Source organism: Lissotriton vulgaris, chromosome 5, assembly GCF_964263255.1.
Source record: "Lissotriton vulgaris chromosome 5, aLisVul1.2, whole genome shotgun sequence".
NCBI classification, from domain to species: domain Eukaryota; kingdom Metazoa; phylum Chordata; class Amphibia; order Caudata; family Salamandridae; genus Lissotriton; species Lissotriton vulgaris.
In genome coordinates this window covers 780262934-780280699 of record NC_141693.1, presented here as the reverse complement: position 1 = coordinate 780280699, position 17766 = coordinate 780262934, and the positions used below count along the sequence as shown (strand labels likewise).

Below are 17766 nucleotides of genomic sequence, written 5' to 3'. Positions count from 1 at the left end.
ATACAGCGCAGTAGCAAATTTGAGGTCTCCAATCTCTGCTAAAAAGGAGAATGATTGTGGGTTCCTCCTTCATATAACGGAGGGGCTGCTACAATGGCCGTCTGATGTGGCTTTGATTGGGTGCCTATTTTCACGATCTGGCAGCTCCTGGTAATCAATGCTTCTTAAAATTTGCACTATCCATGGGCAATACAAATTCAAAGTACTGCCCTTTGTGTTGAGGTCAATCCTCATGGTCTTCCTCCCAAGATTCTGGTTTTGTGGGTGGTTTTTCTCCATGCTATGATTAATTTGCGGCACTCTTATCTGGATGACTGACTGGGCTATACCCCACCACCTCAAAAACACAACCTCTGGTATGCTCCTTACAGGGTTTTGGATGGATCAGAGGAAATCCAATCGGATTCCATGTAGGCCTGTGCGGTAAATTCGGTTCAGCTCGCGCAATTTGCGGAATTTGGGAAATTTCGCGTTCCGAAGTCAGCAGGGCAGAGATTACCTCCGCCTGAGACCGTGTACATGCTAGGCCTGGGCCGTAAATTCTGTTTCGCTCGCGGAATTTGGGTAATTTTGCGTTCCGCAGAATGCGGATTTGCCAAAAATTCCACAATCCACGACTTCGCGAACTTCTTTGCTTGTTCGCGTTCTCAAAATGCGTGTTCTCAAGATATTTCCCTCTGAGCACGCAAACAGCAATTTCAAACAGGAAAAAAGCATCGCGAACAAGCAATTCCACGTGTTAGCGGAATTTCTGCATGTTCGTGGAGATTTTTTACCGTTTCGCTGAGATTTGCGTAACGCGGTTACGCAACTTCAGCCCACCCCTAATTCCATGTCAACAGAGAGAGCATATAGGTGCATTATTAAACACCTTAGTAGGATGTGTACTCTTGTTGTCCCGATAAATGAAGTTGATGGACCTGCTTAGCCAGGATTAGAATCATCTGTGGTTGAGATATGAGGAATACATGGTGGCTTGCTTGATTGTGGTGGATTTGACCAGGGTGCACATGAGCCCCCAGGCCAGCGTGTCTTGTTTTGTTAGAACCTAGAAACCAGGGAATGCAATATACTCTTGCTAGTTCCCTCCAGTGTCAGATTTTGGTTCAGTGAATGTTGTGGTAAATCTAGTGCCAGGAGATCAAAGGGTGACTTCATTTATTTATTGCACTTTCCATGAAACGTGCAACTCAAAAACGAAAAATCCCCAAATCGTACTTTTCTTTTGTGTGCCCCAATTTGCCTCATAAGGTAAGAACCCAGGCAAAGAATCATAACGCAATGTAAGATGCCCTCTTTCTGGTCCAGAAGACTAAGTTACTTATGTTCGGTAATGCCTTATCTGGTAGAGACAGGATGTAGCTGCAGATTCCTAACCTTTGAATTATCCGCAGGTGCCACTGAATCCGAAAAGCTTTCTACAGCAGTACTTCTGCTTGAGGGTACAAGGCATCCAGCGAATATGTAGCGACGTTTTCCTCCAGATGTGACGTTGACAGAGTCCATAGAAATTCTACCCGGATGTCAGTTTCTTCCGTAACTATTTTTGGCGCTAAACTTAAAGAAAGGTATGAGGGTGCTCAGAAAGAGATCGGGTAGACAAAAGGATAAACCACTTTGCAGATCAGGGAGGATGGGTGAGTCGGTAAGGAATCGGCTGCTAGATCCTGTCTCTAACAGATAAGGCATTATATAAGGCAAGAAACATTCATCTGACAGAGACATCTGGCAGCAGACCATGGGGGAATTACACCCATGGCAGAAGACTAAAGAGGTGTTGGAAAGAACACTTTGTATAATCATAATACTAAAAAGCTAGACCAATAGTAACCGGATCATGTGTGGACGGGGATGAAGGCCAAGGACAATAGCTAATACCACTGAGCCAAAGCTCCTTGCCTGTACACTGCCAGAGAATTCTGTGGAACGCAAACACAGGTCAATGAAGTACAATACTCATAAAACTGTACTCCCAGGCAATCTGTAGAATCCAGACCTGCGCAAGTGACATATTTGGCTGCATCCTGTCCCTCATGAACAACATAAGCCAGGACTTTCCAACTAATAGCTCACCAGTTTCCTGTAAGTAGCTTTCTATTGTGCAGCCCAGCATACTAAATTCGAAGCTTTTGCTTGGTTGAATTATTATTGAATGTATTTCAAAACTGGAAAGTGTTTATTTGAGACAAAAAATGCGTGTATTTTCTGAACACTGCTGGTAATCCTGCATATGGTGGCTACTAACGTAATCCTGGCTGAAGTGGTCACTATAACAAGAAAAAGAGGATTCCTTTCTGTGGTTCTTAAATAAAATCTAGAGTGTAATTTGTAAAGCAGGACACCAACCTATAAAACTTATCTGTCCTCAATTGCATAAACACTAAACATATCAAAAATTGTGTCAAAAAGAGATAGTATTCATAAAAAACAATATTTATTAAAAACCTTTATCAGATCACATAATGTAGACAAAGTATTATACATAAAATTTACTACATGTACCATAATCAATCATAAACATATTTCAATACATTTCAATATATTCACATGTGTAAAAAACAGTTAAAATCAGGCAATATTGTCGACGAGTTTCGGTGCTTGAGTTGATGTAACACCTTCCTCAGGACTACATTAAATTTGTGCAATATTTATCGCATATTTCAATTTGCGGTACCAGTCTTGGTCCTGGAGATGAAGTAACGTTATATACTCATAAGATCCTCCACTATTTCGTAAAAGGACTTTATAGTTTGGTCGTGGAGACATATATCTTGTGACGTTTACTTCATGAGGCTTTATAGATCGACGATTTTGTTGATATGAGGCGTCTTTCCTCTACTTAGTCTGTGTCACGATTTAGGAGGTAGGTACTTCTTTTTAAATTGAAGCCGAACCCTTTACTCTTCAATAGCGTGAGGTCGGACCGCCTGCCGGGTCTCCCCGGTCTCCACTGACGCTGGAGACCAGGGAGACCAGGCAGGCGGTCCGACCTCACGCTATTGAAGAGTAAAGGGTTCGGCTTCAATTTAAAAAGAAGTACCTACCTCCTAAATCGTGACACAGTCTAAGTAGAGGAAAGACGCCTCATATCAACAAAATCGTCGATCTATAAAGCCTCATGAAGTAAACGTCACAAGATATATGTCTCCACGACCAAACTATAAAGTCCTTTTACGAAATAGCGGAGGATCTTATGAGTATATAACGTTACTTCATCTCCAGGATCAAGACTGGTACCGCAAATTGAAATATGCGATAAATATTGCACAAATTTAATGTAGTCCTGAGGAAGGTGTTACATCAACTCAAGCACCGAAACGCGTCGACAATATTGCCTGATTTTAACTGTTTTTTATACATGTGAATATATTGAAACGTATTGAAATATGTTTATGATTGATTATGGTACATGTAGTAAATTTTATGTATAATACTTTGTCTACATTATGTGATCTGATAAAGGTTTTTAATAAATATTGCTTTTTATGAATACTATCTCTTTTTGACACAATTTTTGATATGTTTAGTGTTTATGCAATTGAGGACAGATAAGTTTTATAGGTTGGTGTCCTGCTTTACAAATTACACTCTAGATTTTATTTAAGAACCACAGAAAGGAATCCTCTTTTTCTTGTTATTATATTTCCCAGTCCTTTCTGGGTCTGATAGGGAAAACTCTCTCTTTGAAGTGGTCACTATTACAACTCTCATAATGTGAGTAGCTCAGGTAGATTTTCATTGAACATAAGTAGCTCTCACTGGGTTATCACCTTAGCTGCTTTGGAATGTCCAGCTCCAGTGCTGAACGTTCCATTGCGCAGGTGCAGCTGGAACGTCCAACGGCCGACGGCAGCACTCCCGAGGTAGTGGTGCCATCGGCCGTTGGTATAGGCGCAGCAACTAAGAGGTTAAGTGAGCAGAACCCTCTAGTAGCACTCCTTCCTTGTTAACGTTGTTTCTGTATTAGTCTTTTCAAAGTTTTGCTGTGCTTCTCCCTGTGTTTAGGTGGGCACATCCAATAATACTACATTGGAACGCACTGCTGAATACTGTCACGAGGGGCAAGGCACAAAAGATTCCTCCATGTTTATGCCACGTTCGCCACATCTTCTTTAATTATAAAGAATATGTACAAAATATTGTTTTGCTTAAATTACTGTTTTTTAAAAATATTTTTTGCTTTCCATATGTTAATCTCCTTTCACATTTTTGTTGCTACCCTAAGCATTTCAAAGTTATGTGGCTTTTCATCAAGGGTATCTACATAGAAATGAATCTAATGCAACAATATAGTGCTATATATGAGAATATTGTAAAATGTACCCAAATTCACAACAGTTGTACCATCACTGCTAAATTAACGTCATATATCATCCAATAATTTCCCTATAACAACTCTCATAATATGAGAAGCTCGGGTAGACTTTCGTTGAGCATAAGTAGCTCTCATTACAGAAAAAGTTGGAGACCCCTGGTCTAAGCCAAAGAGGCCCTAATGTCTTCTAGGATTGTCAGCCAGATCTTGCTGGCCATAATCCACAGAGCATGTGTAAAACGGCCCAGCAATCAAGTAATATGTATGTATTGCAATGCTAGACTGGCAGAAATAAAAACATGCTTGTCAAAAGCCTCAATCCTCTTGTTTCCAAATGAATTCGGTTCCACCTTGCTGGTTGAGGCCTGCACGCCAAGGTTCTCTGGAGTGAAGAACCAAAATGATAACGGAGTCTCTGTTAGTTGGTTGATGTAGAGAGCCACTCGGGCTCTCCCCTACATTGTATCCCTTACAGCACACGCATGCACGCATACCCCGGGGCGGGCTCGCACAGGGGTATAAATAAACAATGCGGAAGACCGCTCGGGGTCTTTCCGGCTAACATACCAACTGTGTCTGTGTCATTTCATTGCCAGCAATATACCCATGTGTTGGGCCTAGCCCCACACGCTACATTGGCGACGAGGCGGGCCTACCTGCACGCGTGCCAGGCTGCCTCTGTCGGTGGCGCCGCTGCATGCCTGCTTCCTGCTGCGGAGCCCACCCGCGTCTGCTGCCGTCCTGTCCCGGCTCACGAGACCCGCCCACGCACCTCCCAGGAGGGAGCGCCTTCAGCCGGCGGGACTTGTTCGGAGAGCCCGGGGTGCATCCTTTGAGGGCCTCCAGGTGAGTCTGCCTGTCCCCGCCAGCGTGACACCCCTCGTGTCCCTCCCTCCTCCTCCCTCGGGCTGCCCGGAGCCAGAGTGCCTCCCGGCAGGTGAAGACGCCAGCGCGACTCAAGCAGCGGCACCACGTGGCCTCGGCGAGGCCCAGGACCAGCCCCCAGCCTTTGCCGCAGCCGCGAGTGGTGCACGCTCGCTCAGGAAAGCCCGCGCCACACCCCCAGCAGCGCGTTCGGCGCTCACGGCCCTGCGCAGGACGATCACAAAAAAATAAAAAATACAAAAGGAAACAAGCATAAGCACAGCCAACTGGCTCCAACCTGTCTACAGTGGGACAATCAGATAGCACCAGGGCCCGATCCCTTGCACACTGGCCCAGAAGAAGACCGTGAACGTTTACACCTACCACTAAGAAGGGGTTGAGAAAATTACAAATTTGATAAGATTTCACAAACAAGCACAAACCACATCAGCTATAGGACTGTCACCTAGGGCACACCGGAAAGCACCTGAAGCACGGAGAAGAGAACTGAACAATGTCAGTAGTGGCGCCCGGGGCGGGCCAAGATGGGGCAGGCCAGAACCCCCCTCCGGCGGTCGTGCCCCCACCAGCAATCGTCGCACCGCAGCAACAGGCCCAAATCCAAGCTGGCGTTCCCCAGCAGGTGACACCCACCCACTTACACTCTGGCGGCGCCCATTCCCCCATTTAGTGAGGCGGCAGACCCTGCAACGACGGCGCTGAGATGGAAAGCATGGGTTGGGAGGCTCAACCTCTACTTTAAAGGCACTAGGCAAACGGATGGAACTGTGAAGAGGTTGCTCCTCATCCTGTACGGTGGGCCAGAGATTTACGAACTATTCGAGTCACTCCCCAACACAGGACCCGAGCATGACTATGACGCCGCGGTCGCAGCATTGAATGCGCACTTTGATTCCCAACTCAATAATGACTTTGAAAATTTTTAATTCAAACGAGCCTGGCAAACGGAGTCGGAGTCTGTCGACATGTACTACGCTAGGCTCCGCCGACTTGCGAGCACCTGCCCATTCACAAACCCACGAGAGGAAATCAGGGATCAAATCATAGTGGGCTGCAAATCAAAACTGCTTAGAAAGCTCATTCTCCGCCAACCGGGCATATCGCTCGATGAAATACTGATCCTAGCCAGGTCACTTGAACTATCTGATGCGAGGGCGGAAGAGATGGAAGCAGCGCTACGCACACCGGTGGTCGCCCCGGCTGCCGCGAGGACGACGCCGATTAAAGAAGAGAGAGTTGACGCAATCCAGAGAAGATTCCCGGCTACTCGCCCACGAAGTGCCCCGTCCAGAGGAAGTCAGTGCGGGTATTGTGGCGAAGACCATCCAGCAACCGCCACGTGTGGCGCAAAAGGGAAGACGTGCCTTAAATACGGGCGCCTGAACCACTTCGCCGCCGTCTGCAGGGGAGGAAAATTCAAGCCAGCTGGTCCGAGAGCCAGGGCAGTGACGCTGCGCATCCGACAGCTGTCGCTCGACCACGAACCACCCCCCCCTGACCATCAGGCTCAAGAAAGACGACCGAGATATGAAGACGATGAGGATGATGAGGTGTACGTCGTCTCCTACGTAAGCAGAGCATCCACCAGGAGAAGGCCGCCGCCCATGTGCTCCATAGCAGTAGAAGGCACCGAGATCAAAGCCCTGATAGACACGGGGGCATCCATGAATGTCATGGATTCTGATCAATATGAGAAGATGTCTCCCAAGCCCCCGCTGGCACCTTCCACTGCAAGAATATACACCTATGGAGGAACAGAACCACTACCACTTAGAGGGGTGATCCAAACGACCGTCGTCAATGGCGAGTACTCCACAGAAACCCGGTTTCATATCACAGAGGGAAAAAAAGGCACCCTTCTGAGCTGCCACACGGCGGAAGACCTTGGTCTGGTGTTCTTCGCCAATCAGGTGCATTGGGCGCATGCAGACTTCATGCTGAAGGACTTCCCAGAGCTGTTTCAGGGTCTAGGAAAACTCAAAGGACGGAAATTCAAGCTGCACATAGACACGTCCATACGGCCAGTTGCACTCCGGCACAGGAGAGTGCCCTTTAACCTAAGGCCACAAGTCGAAGAAGAACTCCGGAAACTGGAAGACCTTGGCGTCATCGAAAAAGTGTTGGGCCAGACACCCTGGGTTTCCCCATTAGTAGTCGCACCAAAGCCGAAGCAACCTGGGGCGATCAGGTTATGTGTGGACATGAGGTTACCCAACGCAGCCGTTAAACGTGAACGGCACATCACTCCTACCAAGGATGATATAGTGGCCGATCTAAATGGGGCAAAATGGTTCTCAAAACTAGATCTCAATTCGGGATACCACCAGCTCGAGTTGGAACCAGCCAGCAGGTATATCACTACCTTCTCGACCCATGTTGGACTTAGACGCTACAAACGGCTAAGCTTTGGCGTCTCCTCCGCTGCGGAGGTGTTCCAAAACGCCATACGAGGAGTACTATCCGGACTGAGTGGGGTCATCAACCTCAGCAATGATATCCTAGTGTATTCGGCAACCCTCGAAGAGCACCATGCCCACCTGAGGGCCACCCTCCAAAGACTCGTGGACAGCGGACTGACCCTACACCGGTCGAAGTGCTCTTTTTATCAAGAGTGGATAGACTTCTTTGGCTACACCTTCAAGCGGGAAGGTCTGAAAGTGGATCCCAAGAAGGCAGAGGCGATAAAGGCAGCAAGCACTCCGCGAAACCCTACAGAGGTGCGCAGCTTCCTAGGTATGGCCACCTACTGCGGGAGGTTTATACCTAACCTGGCTGCACTTGCAGAACCTCTCAAAGCCCTCACACGAGTCGACCATAAGTGGGAATGGACAGTAGCCGCCAACAAGGCATTTCAAAACATCAAAGCCAGCCTCCTCAACGACACCGTGATGGCATACTTCCAACCCAGACGCAAGACGGAGCTGATTGTCGATGCCAGCCCAGTGGGTCTGGGAGCGATGCTCCTGCAAGAATACGGACCAGAAGAGTGGAAACCAGTCGCATACGCCAGCAAGGCGCTGTCAGACACCGAAACCAGGTATGCACAGATTGAAAGAGAAGCCCTGGCCATAAAATGGGCCTGCCAGCATTTCCATCTTTATCTGTGCGGGCAGGAATTCACCGTGGTAGCGGACCACAAGCCGCTGCTGCCACTGTTCGCAGGTGTGAGAAGTTGGCCTGATATGCAGTGCTCACTATTCTAGTGATCACTATGTATCATTCCAAACGACCCTTATTGATGATTGGTTGTAAGTCAACCTTATAGACCAGCTATCCTAGTAGCATGGACAAGAGCAGTCTTTAGGCTAAACTCTAGAGGGCGTGTTAAGCCAGCTGCTATACCATCACATATACCCCTTGAACACCAAGTGAAAGGACACCACACAAGCGGTTATGAAAATAAAAGGATATTTATTTATAACACAACAACCCTGGACTCTTTATGAGGACAGGGTGCTAAGCACAATACAAAAGTCTCATAAACAAATACTGAAAGTCGCACAATTTACACAAATGCCCGAGGGGCCCGAAAAACCATATACTATGGGAGTGGAATGCGAATTACTAGCAGGTAAGTAACTATTGTCAGAGGCTTTAGAACCGCTGGGCCTACAATGCTGAACCCTTAGATTAGAAGCAGGAGGCCTAGGGACGTCGTGTGCAGCGTGGAAACTCTCACGCGTAATGCGGGACAAAGTCTATGGAGGCTAGTAAATGCAAAGTTAGTGTTCTCGGGCGAACCCGACTAGGTAGGTCAAAAACGAAAGTGGATCTAGACACTTAGAGAGTGGTTCTACGCTGGAGCACCGTGGTACTCGGTTTACCTAGCCCAGGGGCTGCGGCTGCATAGGGTTCAAGTGTCGTCGGGAATCCTTGTTGATGGAACAGGAGCCTGAAGTAAAAGTTGCTGGCAGGCGACCAGTGAAGATGTTCCGGGCTGATCCAAGGATGGATCAGTGAAGAAGGATACCTGTAAGCAGAGGGGACCAAGTTCTGAATCACTAGCCAGTGATTAGGTGGGCACCAGGATGGCACCGGTCGAGGTCACTCAGCCAGGTGAAGAGGTGACACTGGATTCTGCTGCTGCACGGACCAGGGCGCTGATGTCGACCAGGCTGGAGGTCTGCGAGCTGTCCCACGTCGGATGTCTGCTGCTGGCGATGCTGGATCCAGTGAAGGATGCAACAAGCCTTGGATAAGGCAAGCCGACGTGGCGACACAAAATGGCGTCTGGAGTGGACCAGGAGGGTCCGAGGAAGTTCCCCTTCAAGAGGAGACAGGGGCCAGTCTAGAGGAGCTAGGCCAGCGGTGAAACAAACGTAGGACGTCGTCTGGAGGGTCACTAGCCAACGGGCAAGTGACCGGACAACGTGGCAAGCAACGCAGAATCAAAAGTGCCCCACGCAGATCTGGTGGATGCTGGGCGGCTGGACTTCGGTGCTCGTGCTGCTTGGGGTTGGGGCTTCTTTTACCCCAGTGCACCCACTCGAGGGTCCCTCGGCGGTCGTGCTGGATCAGTGTCGTGCTGGTTCTGATGATAGCCGGTTCCTCTGGTCTCGTCGCACCCGCGGTTCTCAGCTGTGCTGTAGAGGCAGGTTGAGGTCAGAGAGGGCAGGGAGTCCGGGTCTCGTCGTGCTGTTCGGTCTGGTTCCGGAGGAAGGACGTGGAGCAAACCGCAAGATACTTAGTTGGTGCCTGATGATGCAGGGTGACTACTCCTTAGTCACAAGGGAGAGATCTTGAGAAGAAGTCGAGAGTTCCTTTCGTAGAAAGTAGTTTCAGGATTCAAAGATGATCTAATCTGGAAGGGTCCCCGCTCCTACCTTTATTCTAAAGAAAGGGGCTGGCACACGACTAGGTCCTGCCCATGGGTGGGACCAGGAAGGGGGGTGGTTACACCCCTCTCCCCTGTCCGGACTTTCCCCAGCTCAGGGGTTGGTGTGCCCCTGGAACTGGTTCAAGGCGGCATATGCACAGTGAGCACCGGGGTGCCACTTGCAGTCACCTTCCTCTCAGCCCTGCCTACCTGGGATACACAAAATCCTGTCTAGTGAGCACTGCATATCAGGCCAACTTCTCACAGCAGGGTCGTCCAGACTTGCGCCCCCACGCATCGAACGCTGGGCTGTCCAGTTACAAGGGTACAATTTCAGGATTGTGTTCAGACCTGGGGCGCACAACCCGGCGGACTATCTGTCCCGCCACCCCGATGTAGTCAGCCAATATCCACCAAGGGAAGAAGGCGTGGAAGCTGAAGAGTTTGTCCACATGATCTCGCAGGCTGCGTGCCCAGAAAAAATGTCCCTGAAGGAAATTGGCGAGGTAACCGCCACAGACGAGACGCTCGTGAGGGTCCGCCAAGCCCTGGAGGGAAACCGCTGGGCCCATTTCCTGGATGGTGCGCCGAGCCTTCGGCTGGGGGTGAGCAAAGCGAGGCGACAACTGTGGCAAATCCAGAGTGAGCTGAGCATGGGCGATGAAGGAGTCATCCTCAGAGGACATCTCATCGTTTTGCCTGAGAGACTCCAACAGAGAGCGCTAGCCCTGGCACATGTAGGCCATCAAGGCATGGCCAAGACAAAAGCACGTCTAAGGAGCAAAGTGTGGTTTCCCGCCATGGACAGTCAAGTGGACGCCATGGTACGCTCATGCCATGCCTGCACCATCACAGGTAGTGATCCGACCCCGGCACCAGTGATCACGGAAGACGCACCTCAGACGCCCTGGACACACCTCAGCATAGAATTTGGGAGTTTCCCCGATGGCCGACACATGTTGGTCCTTGTCGACTCGTTTTCAAAGTTTCCGATAGTGGAGGTTATATCCTCAACTGCGTTTCCACAAGTCAAAAGAGTGCTGAGTCGCGTCTTTGCAACCATGGGACTCCCGGATGAAATCAAGTCCGACAATGGGCCCCCCTTTCAAGGGAGGGAATTTCAGGCTTACCTTGAGAGCCTCCGGATCAAGCATAGGAAAATCAACCCGCTGTGGCCCCAGGCAAACGGGGAAGTCGAAAGACTAATGAGGACACTTAACCGAGCACTGAGGATCGCGGTGGACAGTGGGGAAGATCCGGAAACAGCCCTCGACCAATTTCTAGGAGCCTACCGACAGACGCCTCACAGTACTACCAAGTGCGCTCCAGCCCACGTGTTATTCAAAAGAGCACCCCGCGACAGCATCCCGACGGACAGCACCTGGGTGCCGGAAGAAAGAGATGCTGTAACCATTCAAATCCGAAGGCGAAATACCAACCAAAAAGCGAGTGAACATCGTCACGCAAGAGAGCCCACTATGAAGGAAGGTGACATGGTCGTAGTGCGCGATCGTCACCCAGGATGGAAATTCCGCACGCCGTACGAGTTGGAGGTATGGATCGTGGACAAGGTCCAAGGAACAATGGTGACGGCGAGGCGAAATGGACAAGTGGTGACCCAAAATGTGTCCTGCTTCAAGAAGATAAGTGAGGCAGCTGGAGCCCACCACACCGAGGAAAGTCAAGAAGCAGTAGAGGATGGAGGTCTAGATCTAGAAGGGTCAGTGCAAGGGTCACCCACAGCCAGACAAGGAGGAGAGAGTCCAACAAGAGTAACACAGCAGAATCGCACCAATGAGAACAACCAACCTGGGGCAACCCTCAGCGGCGAGAACACAAGGGCAACCCCGGCTGGGGTTGCGGGAACGCTGTGTGCCCGGAGCCAGCGGTACCATCTGAGGCCCAACCCCAGGCCCAATCAACATCTGAGGGACTTTGCCTGGACATCTCCGTGAGTCAAAAGAAACGCGTGAGCGTTGCAAGAACAGAACTAAATTGAAGGAGGGATGTAGAGAGCCACTCGGGCTCTCCCCTACATTGTATCCCTTACAGCACACGCACGCACGCATACCCCGGGGCGGGCTCGCACCGGGGTATAAATAAACAATGCGGAAGACCGCTTGGGGTCTTTCCAGCTAACATACCAACTGTGTCTGTGTCATTTCATTGCCAGCAATATACCCACGTGTTGGGCCTAGCCCCACACGCTACAGTTGAGACGCATCGAACAGCCGCTGGGGGATTGCAGCTTGACACCAGAGCCCAGGAGACACCGGGCCACATAGCACACCTGCAGCCCCATCCGCACTATTTCCGGAGCCGCATATCAGCCTCTCGCGCCTCCCGATTTGCGGGAGACACATCGAACAGCCGCTGGGGGATTGCAGCTTGACTCCAGAGCCCAGGAGACACCGGGCCACATAGCACACCCGCAGCCCCTGCCGCACCATTTCCGGAGGTATTTGAGCACTCCCTTCTTCCCGAAACGTGGGATGTACGCGGGCGGCGCCGCGCGAAGGGCGGGCCGTCTGTGGCCTTCAGGGGCCGTAAGAGGCTGGGCTGACACCCCCCCCCCCCTCTGAGAAGAGCCCCTGGAACATTGCGAGGGAGAGAGGAACTTGCCGTTGGCCAAAATAGAGCTAGTTCTATTGTGTGAGACTTATATGACTGGGCAGCGACCTCAAGACTCTTTTTTCATTTAACTGGGTGGCGGATCGGGTCAGTTTGTGTCCTTATGCATGATTAGCTGGGGTGGCTTGGAATAGTACTTTAGTTGATCACTGTGGGGTTTGAGCCCAAAAGTTGTTGTTGAGCTATATATTATTTGCCAGTCATCCTATTTACAGAATTTAAACATAATGGCTGCCACTGTGCAAACAAGGTCCTCCAAATTGAGTTGTAACAATCCACCCAAATCCCGTCCCTTGACCAAATCAAAGGGACACCCCTCCCCCCTATACTTGCACAGCCCACTGCAATTGATAGAATGCTGCGTAAAGCTATTGGCAAGGTATCTAACGAAATTGAGCGGACTGAGAGGCGCCTATCATTAACCCCGCAACTTGACCTCATCTCCTTGTTCCAAGAGTCTGAGACTGACAGGGCAATGACCCCTCCAAAAATCTCACTAGTGACTCCTGCCACAGACATCTCTTGTGCTCAGATACTGAATAATAATGACTTAGAGTTAAGCGGAGTGGGGGGAAAGGCACACGCTGTTAAGAAAAAGGGGATTAGTAAAAGGAAACTTAGGCAGAAGAAGGGCAAAATTATCCTGGACCCGAATGCTTTTACTACTGTGGTTGCAGGGGAAAATATGGGGAAAGCACCGCACCCACAAGTACCCCCAAGTTGGGTATCCCAAATAATTAGTGACTTGCAGAACCACTTTGAGCAGCTTATCAACACCCAGATGAAAGTAATCTTGAGTAGGCTAGACAAAGTGGTAACCCTAGTGAAGATGAGGGGGGTGGGTGCGGGTAGCACTTTGCCTCTTCCACCATCTGTTAACCCTATTGTTGCTGAGTTAACTACTACGAATCAGCCTGTTGTACAACCAAGTAAACCCCTAGTTGGGCAAACTACTGCTAATATAAGCCCACTACCGCCTTTAATTCCCAATCAGCCACACACTAGTAGTGCGCTTGATGGACACGTTTCGAGTACAGGTGAAGCAACACTTGCACCGCCAATAAATCTGTCACGCCCACCCCAACCTAAAGAGACACCTACCAAAGTGACCGGCAACCAATTAGCCTGTATTAACTTGCCCCCAGAGGCGGCTACATATGTCATCATACTCATGGGGGTCCCAGAGCTGAAGCATGAACATACAGAAACTTATGACGAACTCAAGAATAGAGTCATGTTCTGGTTGAACAGAAACAGGCCATTAACAAGGAATGAACACAGGTAGTGCGCTTGATGGACACATTTCGAGTACAGGTGATGCAACACTTGCACCACCAATAAATCTGTCACGCCCACCCCAACCTAAAGAGACACCTACCAAAGTGACCGGCAACCAATTAGCCTGTATTAACTTACCCCCAGAGGCGGCTCCATATGTCATCATACTCATGGGGGTCCCAGAGCTGAAGCATGACCATACAGAAACTTATGACGAACTCAAGAATAGAGTCATGTTCTGGTTGAACAAAAACAGGCCGTTAACAAGGAATGAACAGGGGGAAATTTTGTCTGTGTGAAGTGTGAGTTGGTTGGGGAATAGGCATAATGATGCTATCGGTGACTGCGTGGTGGTTAATTTTAGGGACCGTAGAGTAGTCGACCATATACTAAGTTGGGGGCCGGTCAGCCAATTAAGTAACATCAGATCTATGCCCCTGGGTTTCTTCTACCCAAAGGAAACCTTTAGTCTTGGTCAAGGCCCTGTCCGCCGAAGCAGAGGTGATAGCCTCTTCGGTGGGAAGGGCCATTACCACCCAATGCCACATGTTTTCCCTGGAAACCAGGGAGCACTAAGCTTGAGGAATAGATTTGATTCCCTTACGTCCCTTGAGGAGTTGGATTGACTGAAGAGTGCTGGTGCCCCTCTTAAGTATCACCCTTGTGAAAAGGGTAGCACCCATGTCATTCCCCCGACCGCAATCTCACCTTATTACCCTGTATTGAACACGTCTTCCAGTCTTGGTGTGGAGCCCCGGGATAGGACCTTTGTTGAACCCACTGTAACATCCCCTGTCTTAGGAAATCCTACAGGTATGCTGGTCAGGCTATTAGGGAGTGAGGACGCATTGGGATCGGACCATATCTCCCAGCAGTCTCAGTGCCCAGACGGTTTATATAATCAGTCTGGGTTTATGAGGACTCAAATTGCGAAGGGATAAATAATTATAATCTAGTCACACCCTACCCCAATGAGAGACAAACGTTGGAGGGGCTTAAATTGATATCATGGAACATAGCCGGCCTATCGTCAAAATTTGACAACCATGAATGGAGACAGTACATCACCAGGTTCCAGGTAATTTGTTTGCAGGAAACCTGTGTGGTGGACTTCAGTCCTTTTCATTTAGCGGGGTATAAGTGTTTTTCTGTGCCCGCACAGGAATCAGCCTCGGGAAGAGCTATGGGAGGGCTACTTACATATGTGGATTTGCAGTTAGGAGGTGTATGGACTAACTTAAATTGGAGCACTAAATATGCAGGCCCTTGGGTTTCATACAAACGGGTTAATAAACCTGTATAATGCAGTAGCAGTGAAGGGGAAGGGATCCATAATACGTGATCTAGACAACAGACTAACCGCAGAGACTGCCTTGAGGAAGGGAGCAGTGGCCCCGTGTGTGGTTTTAGTGGGTGACCTGAATTGCAACTTGTGCCCTAACCTAAGACCTATTAATGACGATTGGTCGCGTTGTAGGGTGAAAAAAGGTCTGCATTTTGAACATTCCATGGAGGCGATGGAACTAGACAGGGTTTTGAAAAGTCAGGATTTAGTGCACACAATCGACCTGGTGGCCTCAGAAGGTGGAAGTGAGATCAACCCAACATTTAAGGGCAGAGGGTGTCATTCCTTCATAGATTATGTAGTGGTTTCCAGTCTATTGAAGGACTGGATTAGCGGGCTGAGATTGAATGGAGCATATTTAGTGTTCACAACCCTCTAGTCTTGAAGATAAAAGACCTGTCCCCCAGAAGCACAAGGAGAAGCGCAGTGGCAGCTAGCATTGAGAAGGTAACGGACCAGGGGAGATGGCTTAGATGGTCAAAAGTGGATGGGGATGTTTTTTACAAATCCTTAATGGAGAAAGGCAATGAAGTGATTGGGGTGTGCCTTGATTTATCTGTGGAGGGATCTGCTGTGGTTAAAGCATTGGAGGCAGTGGCGCACCTGATAGAAGACTTAAAAGTGAGCATGAAAACCATCCCAAGGGATAAGTTGCGTATTGCTCAGTGTAGGACCGCATATAAAAAGGTGATCAAATGCAGAAAATGTTCCCTGCAATCACAAGCTTAGGACGACTTAAGGGACGCAGCAGACAGAAAGGACACTAGTGCGTTCTGGAAAATAATAAATAACCCCTGTTTCCAGGACACCAACGCCCCAGAAGTTGGCACAACCATTCTCCCAGAACAATGGTTTGACCATTTTAAAAGCTTATATAACCATATGGCTGAGTACATCCAGGACGATGGAAAGGGCTGTCCGTGGGTTGCGTCGACTGAATTTATGCTGGAGGAAATTGTAGTGGGCATTCAAGGCCTAACACAAAATAAAGCCCCAGGCTCAGATGGCATCCCACCAGATCTTTATTTAAGCAAGGTAGAACTGTGGGCTCCCATTCTTACAAGGGTAATAAACGCGGCCGTTGCAACTGGCCTTCCGCGTTTATGGTCAGCTGCAACAATAGTCCCTATATTTAAAAAAGGGAATAGGGATAACCCCCCGTGCTACCGTCCCATATCGTTGATTGACGTTACGGCTAAAGTCCTGGGACGAGTGGTTCTAACACGCCTTATGGACTGGGCCGATAAACATCAAATCATCACTGATACCCAGTACGGGTTCAAGGCAGGGAGATCTAAGACAGACCAGTGCCTGAACCTTTATTTATTGGTGGCCAAATACACTTTAGCCAGTAATGAGGCAGTATATTTAGGGTTTATGGACCTCACTGCAGCTTTTGACCATATTAATAGAGAGAAGCTGTGGGCTTTGAAGACCAGAATAGGGGCTGACCAGGGCCTGGTAAATATCTTGAGAGCACTTCACTGGAATACCTCCGCTAAAGTGCATGTTAATCTGGAAGGGGGCACTACGGCACCTTTCCCTTGCACTAGTGGGGTTAGACAGGGATGCATCCTGGCCCCGTTCCTGTTTTCTTTGTACATTAACAATCTAGATCAGGCATTAGGTACATTGAAAGTAGACTCCCCTAGAGTAGGTTCCCGCCCGGTCCCAGTGCTGTTGTACGCAGATGATGCGGTTCTCCTAGCCCGCACCCCTAAGGGTCTTCAGCACTTGATAGATGGGTTTGTCAGTTTCATGGACACACTAGATTTATCGGCTACTAACCAAGTCCTACGTCATGCTGGCTGGATCCAAACTTTGCAAGAAGTTTTCTTACAAAATAGGCACACATAAAATGGAGCAGGTACAGACCTTCTCCTACCTGGGTATGCTATTTGATGGCTTTTTTAATTTTTAACTTTTAATTGAAGAGCGGTGTTCCAAACTAGTGACCTCGACTGGGGCCATAATGAACTATGGACGCAGGCTTGTCGGTGGTCCCCGGAACAGGTTATGAACTTGTATAGCTCAATCTGTTGTTCCAAAGTGGTTTATGGATCTGAAGTCTGGGGTTTTGTAAGCACCCATCAGATACAGATAGAGGAGAATAAATATCTGAAAAAGGTGCTCAAAACCCCAAAAAGTAAGCCCGCCTACATTATTCATGGGGAATTAGGAATGGTGTATATTGAGGACTTGATCAAGGCCAGACCCCTCATGGCGTGGTTAAAGCACAAGTTACTACTTGTGTAACTATATATCTGTAAGAGACATTAGTTAGTGATAGATTCCTTACCTTAGAATATCCCCAGGTGTCAGACTGGATCTGGAAATTTTTGCGTAGCAGTACCCTTGCCCGTCGGTAGGCGTCGTCTGCGGCTCCGCGTCCGTCGTCGGCGTCGTGGGCGCCGTGATGACGTCGTCTGAGTACTTAGACGCCGCCTCCCGTGCTGACGTCAGTTCTTAGACACAGCTTTTCCGCGCCAAAAACGC

At 49.1% G+C, this 17766-nt stretch overlaps 1 protein-coding gene across 1 annotated transcript in view; it reads right to left on the bottom strand.

Moving 5' to 3' along the window:
• Positions 1 to 17766, bottom strand: part of SEC31B (SEC31 homolog B, COPII component) — a 1335991-nt gene that overhangs the window by 383543 nt on the left and 934682 nt on the right. The gene's annotated exons all lie outside the window — the stretch shown is intronic.